Source organism: Lissotriton vulgaris, chromosome 2_1 (genome assembly GCF_964263255.1).
Source record: "Lissotriton vulgaris chromosome 2_1, aLisVul1.2, whole genome shotgun sequence".
Taxonomy (NCBI): domain Eukaryota; kingdom Metazoa; phylum Chordata; class Amphibia; order Caudata; family Salamandridae; genus Lissotriton; species Lissotriton vulgaris.
This window is the reverse complement of record NC_141687.1, coordinates 1,841,215,604-1,841,231,975: the sequence shown is the minus strand read 5'-3', so window position 1 is coordinate 1,841,231,975 and position 16,372 is coordinate 1,841,215,604.

Genomic DNA, 16,372 nt, shown 5'->3' with positions numbered 1-16,372 from the left:
TCTAATGATGATGATGAATGTCTGATGGACTCCCCTATTTGTGTGCTGAAAGTCTTGTCTCGCAGCGCCTCCCTGGGTAGATGCCATTTTGGTTCACGGCCACCCCCCATTTGATGGTAATCATCAGTGAGGTATGATCTGACAGCCTGCACTCCAGATATTCCGCACAAGTGACTTTATGTGCATGTACTGAATAGTAGTGTGAGTATTCTCTTGCTTATGGGTACATTGTGCTCCAGTTCTCCACCATGTCTCTATTGCATGCCCAATGCTGCAAATGTTGGTGGTTACGAAGAACCGGGCACTCATGATTGGTGGCATCGATCTGTCTTGTGTCAGCTCCAGTACACTGTTGAAATCCCTACACCATATTGCCAGGGACAGTGTGTAATGTAGAAATGTAGAAATGCTGAGGATAGAGAGATAAAGAAAGGGGGTGTCCAGTATTAGGGGCATACACTGCTACGAATGCCAAGGGTTCCACTTCCAGGGCTCCTTGCAGTACCATGTACTGACCTTGTGGATCAATTTGCGAATTCAGGACTCAGAATGGGACTACCAGGGCCAGCCATATAAGAACACATTTAGCATAGCCCGAGTGTGTGGTGCCATATAGGATACCAAGCCACCCCTTGTGTACCTTACTTAGTTCCCTGACTGTCAGATGCATCTCCTGGAGACCTGCAAAAAGAACATTGCGTTGCTTCAGGTATGAGTGAATCCTATACCTTTTGACATGTCCATTACCTTTTGACATATGTACCCATTCCGCTCAAGCTCCATGTGAATACTCAGTAATGCTCTGTAGTTATAGTGTGAATGTGAGCAATTCTTCCCGTGCATGGTAAGTAGGTGTGATGAGTCAAAACCGTACCTTCAGTGTGTATATTCCGTCCCCACTCATGGTAGGACTAGTGGTATGGAAATAGGAATTGTCTGACAGGGAAAGTCCCTGAACATGCATGTGAAACAAAAACAATAACTTGAATAACCCCCAATAAATCCTCACACCAGTCCATGTTGTCAACCAGCCATGGTCAAAAAGTGCCCACAAAGATTTGGCAAAATTTGACTGTTGATCTGACTTGTTAGTTGGGATGTCCACCACAGTCTCCCAACTACTGTGTCTGATGAGAGGTAATGAATGACACATGCCTTCAACAATTCAAGTACAAGTCCATACTCTGGCCTTTTATTTTATCTGGCAGTCCCACAATGATAATATTGTTCTGTCTGGACCGCCCTCTACGTCGTCCACCCTATGCCAACGTCTACCTGTCACAGAAGGGCACAGCGAGACCAATACTGGTTTGTTAGTGCTCACCCGTTACTTGAATTTTCAATCTCTTCTCTGAGGAACCCCATATCAATCATCAGTGTTTCCAGTTTGGGTTCCAGGGAGGCCCTTATTTTAACCACCACCAATAGAATTCAGCGAACCTTTCAGTCTGATCATGGAGCATCTGTTCTACTGACGATGATGCTGAGTCTGGATCTGCATTGGTCAGCACTTGTGCTGCAACGGCCAAGCTCCCCCATTCTAGGTGCCTTTGGTTTCACCGTGGTGAGGGAGTAGACCTCGGTAGAATAAGGAAATGTTGCAAGGGAGACAAAGAAGGGTAGAGGGAGGTTAGTATGCCAGTCTCTTCAAGGCTATAACCCCAATCTAGGTTGGAGAAGGTCCTAGAGGGTCTTGTAACCCTCAACATCGTCAGGCAGTCTCTGGCAAGATAATCTGAAATTTACCCTAGTTGTTTTTATTGGCCTTCGTTTCCCAAAGGTGTCCCCCCCCATTCCCGGGGTACTGTCTGGTAGGGTGTCTACTCAGAGGCCACCAATGTTTGTCCACATGAGCATTGCAGTATCAGGTTGAGACCCCACTTAATTTGTGTTGGTGTGATTCAATGGTGAGCATTGAAAAGCCACCAACCACTCGCTAGCAATTGAAGCCCCCCAGTTGGACCCCCCCACCACCTCTGCGCTGTGTTTTCCCAGAAGACAAGGGAAGCGGTAAGCCGTATCCTGAGCTCCACGTCAAGCCCAGCTGTCTGGGATTGTGGTCTGAGATGTACTAAGGTCATGAAGTAGTTGTGCGGTCTATCAGGGCGTCCCTTCTGTGCCTCCTGTTATCAATTCACTCACACAATGTCCACACTGCCACTAAGGCCCCAGCCACAATCCAATGCCTATCCGATCTTGGGTCGCTTGTTGCCCGTTGATGAGGGGCAGTAGGCCCTGTGCCGATGTCATAACCATATTTCCTGGGCGGGATCCCACATCTTCCCGCATAGCATCTGCACAGTCAGGGTGATGTGGGGATCAGGAGTCGCATCCATCCCAGTAGAGAGATGTGTGTGCAGTTACTCACTGTTGCTCCGGAGTAGGGGGAATCCAGCTCTGGGCTGCTTTCCTGGTCTGGACCACAATCCAATGAGAGCGCTGCCTAGGCTTCCCTGTTGCTGTGCCTTGCTGGCACCCGGCTCCAATTTAATCCACTCCAAGTCCTTCTTGACGGGTTGTGCGAAGGGGTACCAACAGAGTGCAGTGTCCAGTTCGTCTAAGGACATTTGCTAGTCTTTTTGGAGGTGTAGGCCCCAGGCAGGCTTCCGCTGGTCCAGGCACCTCAACACCGTCACGGATGCTGCTGTACCAGTGCCATGAGGATACCAGCCATACCCCTATGTGGAAGGGTTAAGTGCGCAGGTAATCAGAATTCTGAATGGTGGTGGGACAGAGCTATCACTTAGGTGTCTGTTCCAGCCACCGTCTTGGACACACACCCACCTTTGTTTTTTTAATTGAATTATATATATTACCTACTGGCGGTCGCCTGTAGGTAGTTATAGTTAGGATCTATTATCCATAGGAAATCTGCAAATTTCTATTGGCAATAACTTTGATGTCGATTGATGAATCTTCTTGAAATTTCCCAAACTTTGGGCCAGCTAAGTTCAGCTCCTTGATTAGTGAAGCGGGGCCGAGAAAAAAGGGGGGTCCCAAAACGTGTTTTCCCCATGCAATTTCCCATAGGACCTTTAGCCACGGCTCCAGCTCGAACGCTAAACGCAATTACACCAAATTTGGCAGAGAGGTAGTCCTCAGTTCCGACTTGTGCCTTTCGCATAACTGCTGTCAATCTGTTCAGTAGTTTCTTTGAAAATTATGGTTAAAGTAATTTATATATCTATGTGCCGGTGGATCCGCGGATTGTACGAGGATTGGCCTCTTAGGATAAGCACACCGTCCCGATCACGCGCTCAATTCTAATTGGCTATCAAGCGGTTGTAAACATTCGAAATCAGGAACTGTTGGCAGCCATTTTGTGCCTCGGTAGAAGCGAGGCTGAGGAAGTCATTGAAATACGTGTGGAAAATGTGCAAAGGGGGCAGGGTAGACACAACCTGACTCCCTAGGCCTGCTCAGGGGGTCACATAAGGACCCATAGGGCCAAAAGACTAAGATAGTATTTTTCTTTTTATAAAATAAAAACACACGGGATGCGCGTAGGATCAGCGCATTTCCCCGCTGAAAAAAAAGAAGCATGTATTTTTGAGATATACATCAAGCTTATGTGTATAGATGTTGGGTGGCTCTAAAAAGAGCCCTTGTGTTTATTGAGAGATTTTAGTACTTATAAGTAAGTTTCGATGCAGAGTCTAAAGTTCATGAGAAAGACTCTGCTCCCTTCATCTGTAAAATGTACAGCATCTCTCCTATAGATTCCATGCATATTGAAACGCAGATTTTTGTGGTATATGGACACCATTCTATAGTCTCTGAAAAGTAGAAACAGATTTATTCACATTTTTTCCTTGCTTTCTCAATCTGTGGACAAAATAGATTGGAGTAGTTCCATTTCTGTCTTTGGCATATGTTAGAATAGACAAAGAGTTAGGGGGAAAAGTGAAATTAAAAGAGAAAAGAAATGATTGGTTGCTTGACAACATTCTACACAGAAAACTAGGGTGCATGTTTTTTGTTTTTTAAAAGCATGATTCTTATTGGTTATCAGAACGTTATTGAAAATAATATTACGTAGGATAAGGTAGTATATTGAGAAGTCGAGCACACTTGCTGTTTTTTTTAGCAACATTGTGTGATGAACTTTTGCATTCTTCGGGAGCCAGTATTGCTTTTTTTGCATGGGTAGATGCTAATTTGTGTATGGAAATGTAACCTGCTTTGGATTTTGAAAGTGAGAATAGCTCTCACTGCTATGTCTTTCAAAATGCAAACTATGTTTGCTATGGGAGGGCGGGTGTCGTGAGAGTCCCGCTCTGTCAAAGCAAACAGCAGTATAGCAGGGGTAGGCACCCTGGGACACTGCAGGAGCCAGTCGTAGTAGTTTCCAGGGCCCTCGAGGGCACCAGGCAGAGGGCCACACAGTCTGCCTCCCGTAATACACAAATTCCTGGGGGTGGTGATTCCTGGAGCTTGAGGGGGCTTGTGGAGGCTCACAGACTTGTAATTTTGGGGGGGGTGGGGGGGGTGGATGCGAAAGTGGTGCAAGGGGGTTGTAAATCTGGTACACAGTGTTTTGATTTACTTTGCTTTCCTTTCCTTCATGTAGAGGATCCAGTGTAAATATAACGGTTTCTGTACAGCCAGTAACTTTTAACCGTACCCCCAAACGGCTTTCTGCCTGTTACTATAGTAACAGTTCATGGAACAGTTACGTGAGCACAGAGGTTATAAGTTCACCACACTATTTTGCTAATGGTGTTGTACATTTTAGGCTTTTGAATTGGAACCGTAAGTTGTAACTATACACTCTGGGAAAGATCTGGTGAAGAGCTAGCCTCAGAATTATACTTCAAATTATAAATATTATTTCTATTGTGTACTGCTATTCCCGCAAAAAAAAAACGACGTATGTACTTTTTTAATTAACTTTTATTAAAACAATAAAGAACTGGAAGTATAACTAAATGATAACAATACAATAAATAACTAGAACCATAACTTTAACAAAACAATATAACAAACAACATATAATATGGACTCCAATAGTGTAGTTAATCTGCAAAACAAAAAAGAAAATTAGTGTTTAAAATTAGATCGATGTGACTAAATGAGGTCACACATTACAAGTCAAAGTAACACTTGACGATATTTTTTATTTTTTTAATGTGTGCAGTGTACCTGATAGATTTCATTTATCTTATAGGTTTTGCATTCAAACGGTGTCTGTATGGAAGCGCCTAGTGTGTCATATTTATATTATAGATGAACAGGTATTTAAAATGATTCACAGATGAGACAGAATTAGATGAGAGATGAAGTCGTTATGCAGGACAATATTTTTAGGGCTTGTTTACAAAACTTTTGTGGCACTTTTGTGTTACTTTTCTCATGTTGAAAGTGACGCAAAATTGACGCAAGGAGTTTGTAAATAAGCTCTTTTATTTCTAATGCATTTATTTGGAAGTATTGAATATCTAGGCTGCTCTGCTTACCTTATGTAAACACTGTGGCCAACAGAGTTCACAACTTAGAACTCCCCTTTGGTTTGTTACTTGCCTGATGTGCAAGACTGCTTTCAAGAGGAGACCCCAATAAAGAGTACTGGCGTGGAACTGCAAGTATGCGGAAGGACTTGCAGACTAGGAATCCGGTCAACTTTGGAAGGCAAGAGTTAAGGATATTGAGAGAGGCTCCTTCTGCTTCATGAGAAGGCCCAAGTACCAGTGGAGCAGCACCGTCAACCTCTACTGCACAGCCTAATATTCATCACCAATTTGGAACCCATTAAGAGAAAAAGTAAGAAGGTTGGGAGCTTTGTATGCCATCCTAATCATCCATTAGTTGTACAGAGATCCACCCTGTATCAGACTCATCCGTACAAGTGTGAATTGGGCATTATCTGATACCAAAAACCCCTCAAGTACTTATTTATGTTACTTTTTAACTTTGTCAACTCCTCATATTGAGAGTATTTACCTTAACGTTATCCGTTAAAAATTTGTGAATCTGCATGGTTCAGACAACTAGTAAATGCCATATTTGAGACATCGGTGTAATCAGCTGGAAGAGGAGGATATACTTTTTTTCAACCTCGAAAATTTGTGGCTGATGTATGTAACATTCTGCAAACTGAAAAAAGAGTTAAAAATGTATATGTTGTACATATGTCCAAGATTAATTTTAATGTACATAAAACATTTGTTCTCAATAGGATTGGGGTTGAAAAGCAATCATCAGAGGTTATATTTGGCAAGCAAAATAGGAAATAGCATTGCATTATACAAATGTTAGGCCGAGATTGGTCACTTACTTCATTTACAAACTCCTGGCCTTGATCTGATAGCATATGGAGAGCAGTCAGTGGATCTGGTATGTCGAGTGGTTGACCACCATCTCGTATAATGCATGGGCAGAAATAAACAGCTTGTGGCGACAGTACGTCTCATGGTTGAAATATCTGTATAATGAGATAGAACAGGGGACAAATCAAGTTTAAGGTTATTAAAAAACTTGGAGAGCGTGCTAAAACACAACTTTGGCCTATCGATTACATGTGCAGTGCTTGGGCAGGAAGTAGCATGTGGCGCACTACTTAAAAAAATAAAGGCAGCAGGATTAAGTGATTTGCCCAGAAACATTGCCTACCAAGGCAAAATATTGGAGATATAAGAGCTGGAAACAGTGCTAAAATACAGCATTGCCAAAAACATTACCTTTGCAGTGCATGGGGCACGTGACACACTACTTACACGAGAAAAACTACATTGCATTAAGTTGAACAGCACATAGCACACTGCTGCGGGAACGGCCACGTGGCGCTTGGCAAATTAAAGAAACGTGGCAGGATTAAGTGATTTGCACAGAACTAAGGATAGCAAATCAAGTTTTTACCTTATTAAAAAACACGAAGAACGTGCTAAAATACAACATTGGCCAATCAATTTCATGTGCATTGCATGGGGAGGAAGCGGCACGTGGCGCACTACTTACAAAATTGAAGGCGGCAGGATTAAGTGATTTACTCAGAAACAAACGTTACGAAGTCAACTTTAACCATATAACAAAGTAGGAAAGCGTGCTTAAAAACAACATTGTTAAATCGAACAAAAAAATTTTGCATTTACGCGGTATTTAAAGATCATTCAGATTAATTAATTTAATTATTCTTAAAAAAAAAGTACTCACCTACGAAGAAGTGGATACGAACACTATCAATGGCTGTGACTGCGGAATAGGAAAAGTTAGAGAAGGTTGTTTTTGGCAAGGACAATCCAAACAAGGTTGTTTTTGGCAAGATGGCCGCTGAGGGATGCAGTGAGTAAGTCGCACTCTTCACTTCTCCCTACCGCCCGTAATTGATGGCTCAATGGTGGAGCCTGGATTGAAGAGCACTGCCTTCGGATACTTTGTGCCGTGTCAGAGTGACATTAACGCCAGAAAGAATACATTCCCCTTCGGAGAGCAGAGTTCAGCAAAACGAGCAGTTTGGTTTTTCTGGAAGAAATTATCGGAGACTACCAGGCTGATTTTAAGATCCTGGTTTAGAATGCCGCCTCGGCTGCAGCGTGTCAACGAGGTTAAGGACAGCAGAGACGGCAAGGATGGCAAGGATTTCAAAGGCGGAAAGCTTCCAGAGACAGATGTTGCAAGAGGGCAAACATCCAAAGATAAAAGCAGGATGGATACAAAGGCATCACTAACTGCTGCCGCCCAGAAGAGCGTAACTAGCGTTAAGAAACCAACTGCCAAAAAAGCGGGCTCGGACAACACGGCTCTAGTGAAGGAGTCGGGAAATGTTAGTAAACAAAAAACAAGAGAAAACGCGATGCGCCAGCCCTCAGTCACAGAGAGTTTTTCAAACGTACCTGTGAATCATAGCAGCAGCAGCAGCAGTAAGACGGGGTGTAAAAATGACGGCCTCCCGGCCCCCGCTATCATGGTTATTGGAGGAAAAACAGGGGCTGAGGATGGTGTCTACAGCGCGGTACCGGGAAAGGGAGCGGGAGCGGGAGCCGGCGCTGGTGCTGGGGTTGCTAGGCAACCTGAAAGGCCCGAAGCAGGGAAGCCGTCTGAGGTAATGCCTGCTGCCGCTGATGTTGCAGGGAAGCTGACCGGAGGAATGCACGGTGTCGCTCCGGGTGAGAACAGAGTTCAGGCAGCTACTGGCTCAGAGCGGTTGTCGGAATCTAACCGAGCGGGACAACAATTAAAAGTGAGTAAAGACCTTGGGGGTTTGATAGATAGCCGAGCCCTGAGTGCCCAATTGCCAGACGAGGGGAGCTTTGAACTACAAGCTACTGCTTCGGCTTCAGGATTGGAGACAGAGCTAGACATTCAGTTAGAGTCTCGAGTGCAAATGGAGAATAATGAAGGAGTGGAAGGCATGGAAAATACGATGCCTGATTCTCTAACATGGGTAGAGGATATGGATTTAAATATGGAAAGCGGGGGATTTAAATCAGGAGGCGAATCCTCTACCTCTAACTCTGTTGATTTGCCTATCACTAGTGAAGCGGCGTCTGCAGAAAAGTTCTACTCAGTTGAAGAAGACTCTCAGTCACAGTCACTACTTTCAGGAGAGATTAGCTCTGACGAATCAACTGGGATAGACTCAGTCAGCAGCTCTCCGGCTCAGAAAATCACACAGAAAAAACGATTATCTAAAAGAAAACCCTCTTCAGCAAGTAGTACTACTGATCCTACTAAAAAACTAGCTTGGGACTACTCTACCACTACTTTTTCTTTTCTAGAACAGGATAGCCCTGCTACAATGATTGGGGATCAAGGATCTTCGCAGCCTTCACAACCCTCGGTTACATTGGATTTATTGTTTAATACTTTGAAGCTAATGCAATCTGAGGCTAGAGGGGAAAGTAGGAGGGCAAGGCATGAATCAAGGAAGGTACAGAACAAACTTAGGAAAATAAGTCAAAGACAAGATGAGATGGTTGAAAGGGTGGCCCAGGTGGAGGAAAGAACTGGGAAGGTAGAGGATGACTTGAGAGGGCTGAAAATGTATAAAGAAGAACATCAGAAGGTGGCTGAAGATGTAAACTGGAAACTGGAGGACTTTGAGAATAGGCAGCGTCGTAATAACATCAGATTGCTAGGAATAGAAGAAGGACTGGAAGGGGGGGACCCCAGAATGTTTGTTGTGAATTTATTAAAAGGTGCTTTCCCAGAACTAACAACATGGCAATGGGAATATGAAATTCAAAGAGCCCACCGCTTCCCATTCTACAAAAGGGGTCAGGATGGAGCTCAAGGGGGAAAACCAAGGGCAATTCTGATCTATGTAGGGAATTTTCTTCTGTGACAGCTAATACTGGATAAGGCTAAACCTGAGACCAGACGTACATTTGATAATGTCACGTTCTTTGCAAGGCCTGACTTTTGCCATGCTACAGTAGAGCGTAGATGAAGGCTGAGGCAATTGATACCGCTTATCCAGGCCCTGGGCTCAGAAGCTTATTTGCTATACCCCGCTAAACTGAAAATAGTAACCAAAGGCCAGGTTAAGTTCTTTTTCTCTGAGATTAAAGCAAAGGCTTACATGACAGAAGTGTTGGGGCACAAGGAGAGATAAATAAATTGATTGTGCTGATATTTGGTATGAAGGTGGGGAGGAGTGGCGACTGCTGCTTCCCTGGCGATCACACATAGGTCATGAGTGACCTATTTGCCTGTAGGGGAGGGTGGGGGAGGGGTAGCTTGGGGCGGGTCAGGGGAGGAGGTGGGGGGCAGAATGGGGGGGGAGAAAATGGCACACATCATACGCACAGAGATATAGTGGGGGACAAGCTCAGTTCTTAAGCAAAAGGTGGAACAAAGAAATAAAGAAAGAAAAAGGAAGCTGGAAAGGGAAGATAGTTTCGACTTTTGATGTTTTTTAATGGCTTGTCGAATTATTTCAATGAATGTTTGCGGTCTTAATGGCCTTCAGAAGAGATTACGTGTCTCTGCTTTTTGTAAGGCATTATATCCAGATTTGATTTGTCTTCAGGAGACTCATGTGGAGGGAGGTAAGGGTTTTCTGTTGGAGCAATTGGGTTTTGAAGTATTGGCATATACTAAACAAGCCTCAAAAACACGTGGGGTTGCAATTTTGGGCAGGGGGAGAGATTGCACGGTGATCAGGAGTAAAGTAGACACATGGGGAAGGTGGGTTATTGTTGAAGTAGTGTTTAGAGGAGCTAGATTTACTCTGGTTTCTGTGTATGGTTCAACGTGTGATGAGCCAGATATATTTCAATTTTTGGATCAGGAGTTATCGACTTGGGCGGAACCCATTGTTTGCTGTGGGGATTTTAACATCAACCGCCCTGCTAGTGTTGAGCTACAAAGGGATCATGGCTATACTGGACGTAAGAAAAGGGTTCATAGGGCTATAGTAGACATGGCTGTGCATAATGCTCTATCAGATGTATGGGCTAATCTACACCCGATGATTGATGGTGATACCTTTTTCTCTGCACCACATAGAATTACGGTTAGGCTAGATTATTTTTTAATTTCTAATGTTTTGCTCTCAAATGTACGGATTAGAAAGTTACCACGCCTGATGTCAGACCATAACCCACTGTTATTGACATTGAATCTTAGCTGTATTGTAAGGAAAGTATATAAATGGACATTTGAGAGAGCTTTGCTAAAAGATGAGAATTATTGTAAGCATATGGAAAAATGGATAACCGAGTTCTGGCTTAATAACAAGGGTAGTGCCAGCAGTGGCAACATTTGGGATGCCTTTAAATAAAGAATAAGAGGCGAGACAATTAGCTTTACAACATTTAGACAGAAGAGTGAAAGAGAGAGGTCGGAACAACAAATGAACTCACTCCTGACTGCAGAGGCAGAACTTAGTAGACTAATCATGTGTGGGAGCTCATTGGATCAAAAAATCTTGGAAATTATGATGTTAAAGAGTGAAATCGCTGAAAGGGTTACTAGCAAAACGGCTGCAAACTATCTCGCAAAGAAGGAACAGGTGTTTGAGTATAGCGAAAGGGTGGGACATATTCTCGCTGTTAGAACCAGACAGAAAGTTAATGCTGGGGATATTAAAAACATGGTAGATAATTCAGGTAATGTGATTTTAGACTCTGCAGGTATAAGGAATGAATTCTGGAAATATTATACGGATTTGTACGATTCTGAAGCTAGGGTGGGCAGGGATGAAATAAGAGATTATTTGGGAAATATTCAACTAGATGTATTGGAATTGGAAGATCAGATTAAGTTAGACTCTGTTATAACGTTAGATGAAGTGACGATAGCCTTATCAGAACTCCCATCCTCTAAGGCCGCAGGACCGGACCTTATTCCGATTGAATTTTATAAAACTTTTTACTCAATTATAAGATTGGAGTTACTGGATACCCTTATACAAGCACAGAGGGAAGTGTCAGTCCCAAATTCATGGGGGGGGGGGTACTGAAATTATAGTTATTCTGAAGAAAGGCAAGCCATCTACAGCCCCAGGGTCATATAGACCAATCGCTTTAATGAATGCGGATGTGAAATTGTATTCTAAAATATTGGCAACAAGGTTGTCTACTGTTATAGATAAATTAGTTTCTCCAGATCAACATGGATTTATCCCCGGGAAGGGCACTACAACACATGTTAGAACAGTGATTACCTGTTTTGATGCCATGGAAGTTGCCGGCGGCCCTGTAGCAGCCTTATTCCTTGACGCCGAGAAGGCTTTTGACAGGGTCGCATGGCAATATTTGTGGGAAATAATGAAATCATATGGCTTCGGTGATAACTATATTAGGGCAATTCAGGTACTATATAAGGCACCAACAGCTAGAATTAAGGTTAATCGAGACCTAACCGCGACTGTACAGATAAAAAGAGCCACTAGACAGGGCTGCCCTAGTTCCCCTCTTCTGTTTGCACTGTATATGGACCCGTATATGCGTTATTTGAAACTTAATCCCAGTATCCCCCCTCTTTATTCAAATGGGTTATAGATTAATGTATTAGCGTATGCAGATGACGTTGCTATAATCACCACAGATCTATCTAAAGCAATGGGTGAGATTGAGTTAGAGGCCCGTAAATTCGGCAGAATATCTGGATATAAATTAAACAGTGCAAAAACACAGATTATAAAAAATGCAAGGGTCCAATGCAATGATACACGGGTGGTCCCAGCAGCAGTTTATTTAGGAGTTGAGATTTCGCCCAATCTTGATACTGTGGTAGAGCGGAATATTTCCCCTTTAATGAGGAAAGTAAGTTTAGAACTGGCCAGAATAAACAATCTCAGACTTACATTAGTTGGCCGTACAAATGTAATAAAAATGCTTATACTCCCCAAATTCCTTTATTTTTTCCGTACGATTCCTCTTATGTTTGAATCAATTTGGTTTAATAAGCTGGAATCGATTTTAAATAAATTTATATGGTCATACGGGAAGACCAGAAGGGCTTATAAGTTTATGACTTTGCCGAGGGCTAGCGGAGGTTGGGGGGTTCCGGACTTTAGGTTATATTATTGGGCCTCTGTACTGCAATTTACCCTGGGTTTGATGGGTGCAAGTGAATTAGATTTGAATGGTAAATCCTTTTCAACCATGGTATACTCTCTTGTAATGGGTGCAGATACTGCAAATGCTTTTCTAAACTGTGCTGATTTCTCTTACTATAAACGTACACGCTTTAAAACAGTTATGGCTGCATATAACACCTGGGTAGCGGTAGCAAAAAAATGCGGATTGGGTAGATACAACAGATATACTAGACTATATAGGAATAAAACACTACCATCTTTAATCTTCTCTGATACTATAATGGCAGAATGGGAAATGAAAGGTATCAAAAAGATAGGAGATCTGTTAGACGGAATCTTACAATTCTCAGATTTGATGTCAAAATATAATATAACAAGACATAGCTTTTTTAAGTATTTGCAGGTTAGGAGTTTTTTTAGTAAGAAAAAAGGAGGAGAAGGTGGATTTGGGAAAAATAACCTTATGGAATCTATAGAGCAGGGTGGAGAGTGTTCTATTCGTTATTTCTATGCCAGCTTAGCAGAATTAAAAAAGGACGATACTGGGAAATTTGGGGATAAATGGGCAGGGAAATTAGGGATACAGAGTCAGTGTTTCTTGGACTCGCTGGATTTAGTATGTTCTGTTTTGTGTTCTCCCTCTCTCCAATCACAACACTTTAAAACTTTATATCAACTCTACCATACACCAGATCGTATTGCACACTGGGGTGCGACCACAGGGACTACCTGTTTTCGCTGCAGTGCACCGGCAGCAGATAGCATTCACATTTTCGCACTTTGTCCACAATTAAATACTTTACGGAAGGGAATTGAAGAATTTATGTGTCACACATTTGGTTTAAATGTGATTTTAACACCAACTGTAATTATGTTAGGGGTTAGGGTATTTGGTGGTGACAATATTGAATTTTTATTTTTAGCAATGTCGGTGTATAGGTTATTAATTGCTAGAGTTTGGCGGGATCCTCTAGCTCCCACAACACAACAATGGATTGCTTTATTATTGGGGACAGTTAAACTTGAAAAGGGTATATATGCTAGGAAAGGTAAAAGAGCAAGAAGATTGGGTATGAAAATATGGGAACCAGTCTATCACTGGAAAGAGAGATTAAATGCAAGTCATGGTTAATAATATTTTATTTTTCCACCTTTATATGTTTTTTTTTATTGTAAGTAGCGGGAAAGATTTGACAAAGGACATACAGTATCTTTTGACAGTAATTCTTTGTTTATTTAATCTTTGTACAAAAATCTCTGTTTATATAATTTGCATTTTGTGTATGTTGTGTGCCAATGAAACAAATTTTTAATAAAAATATTTTTAAAAAAAAGTTAGAGAAGATTGGCAGGTTATAAATGCTTTGCAGGAGGATGATTGGTTGTGCATGATGTCACTAGGTGTGAGAGCTGTGATTGGGCATGTTGTAATTGAGCATGCGCAAATAAAATGAAATAAGTTAGGGGTACATAGCCAGACGGTGGGACGTATTGTGAGCATACGAAATATTAACACAGATGCACTGCTACAAACGTGCATGCGCAAAGTGAAGGCAACTCCTAGGTGGTACATACACAGATGGACTTCGGATGTCGATACTACACCGGTTTCCGCAGGAGGTAGGGAGCCAGTGGGATAGTGGGGGAATTGAAGAGCCTTGCACAGTCCCTAACAGTGAGAGCCATAATAATTTTTTTTTTAAAGCCCGTCCCTGGGGAATGGGGTCCCCGGGACCTTGAAGTCGCCTCAGTAGGGGGGCTATGCAGCCCTCATCCATAAAACAATAATATATAATTAGCCATGCCCTGGGGGGTGGGGACCTCGTTGCCGGGAATTGACCCCTTCCCATAAAAAAAATTGAATACGGATACTCCGCTTATTGTCATCTTACCATAAGCGCAGCCTTCCGATCACACGCTGAATGCTAATTGGCTGTCAAGTGCTTGTCAGCATTCGAAACTGGAAAATGTTGGCAGCCATTTTATGCCTCGGTAGAAGGGAGGCTAAAGACGCGTGTGAAATGTGAGTTTAAAAAATGAAATGGGGGAGGGTAGACACACCCTGACCCTCTAGGTCTGCTCAGGTAGTTCCACAAGGACTCCCTTGGCCCCAAAAGTATTATTTATTTTTGGTAAAATCGCGGGTGTGTGTATGATCCACGCATTCTAGCGATATAATTTTTTTTAAAAGGAGACGTGGGCTTCCGCGCGTCTTTGGTAATTTGCATTCTTTCAACTGTTTAGAGGTGATGCAGCAGTGCTGGATTCAGGATCCACCCCTGAGTAAGAAAAAGTCATAATAACACTAGTTACCTGCTAAGTGAATTTCCTATCATAGGCTGACATTGACTGGTTTCAGTTGCAAATTATTCTAAGTGTGCAGTTTTCAAACTTTAAAATATTCACCTTAAGTCAACCGAAGAACGAATTCCGATTTATTAATTTATCAGGAGAGAAACCAGTGCTGCATCTTTTAGCCCAGCACTGACCCTGAAAAGTAGTTCCAAGCATACTTATAAGTAACTTGTATTTCCTTCCATAGGAATCCCATTCCTATATAAAAAATGAATACATTTAGATTTGCGGGTCAGGCTCTAGGGGATGAGGCCAGGGCTCAAATAAAAAATAAAAAGAATGGGGGGCCACACAATGTAATGTAATTTAAAAAATAAAATATCTAAAAATAAATAGTTTTAAAAAAAATTAGTAAATCAGTATCAAAAAAATAAATATAAGAATAAATATATTTAAAAATTGTCATTTACAAAACCTTTAAAATTCACTGAAAAAAACATAGATTTCAGATATGTTATAGCTAGGAATTAGCATTTAAAAAACCTTTGAAATTCACTGAAAAAACCATAGGTTTCAGACATGTTATAGTTAGGAATTAGCATTTAAAGAACCTCAGAAATTCACTGAAAAAACCACAGGTTTCAGGGGTGTTATAGTTAGTTGGACATTTCACTCTTACAAAACCATTTAAATGCCCCCGTTATAGTTAGTTGAACTAACTATAACTCACGCGCACGCAATCCACTGCTGATGATGTCACATATTACATCATTCATGACTTGGTCAGTGACATTACTGATGACATCACTGTTGACATCATCCATGTGACAAGCTGATACACCTCAGCATACAGTAGCATACCTTTTCAACACTCATTATAAGATATGAAGTACCATATTTGAAACCATTGACACACCAGTACAAGTTTCTAAAAACCCACCCCTAGATCTACACACACATCTAAACACTTACCTATAGATTCACTCATACATGCTAACAAAGATCAATAGAACACTATTAAATATACTTATACACCTACATCAACATTACACACCAGCACATATCCTATTCCCTTATGCAGACATCCCACTCACTTATGCAAATAATTGATCATACTTACATTTACTAAGCTACACACTTACACAAACACCACTTTATTTATTCATATAGATAGTAACTCATACTTAGTGTGTTATAAAATCACTATTACAACTATACAGTTATCCATATCTCACACATACAATCACTGAGCCTTATGTATGCTTATTTATATACAACAATTGTCACATACACTGCCTTTTATATTTTTACTTTGTTGGACATATATCATTGAGAAATATATTTAATCATCACCACACCCATAAAGAGATTCACTCACCCAAACAACTGTTTCCACATACAATCTTAACCTCATATACCTACCAAATCAACTATTTACACATCTTTCGACAGTCACACACGTCCCACCCAACCACAGACACATTCATTCCATATCACATACAAATACTCACTTAACTAATTAATAACTAAAGTATATTTTCACATGCCTAGTAACCCACTTATGTAGTTGTTTACACAACAACAGATAGAGTG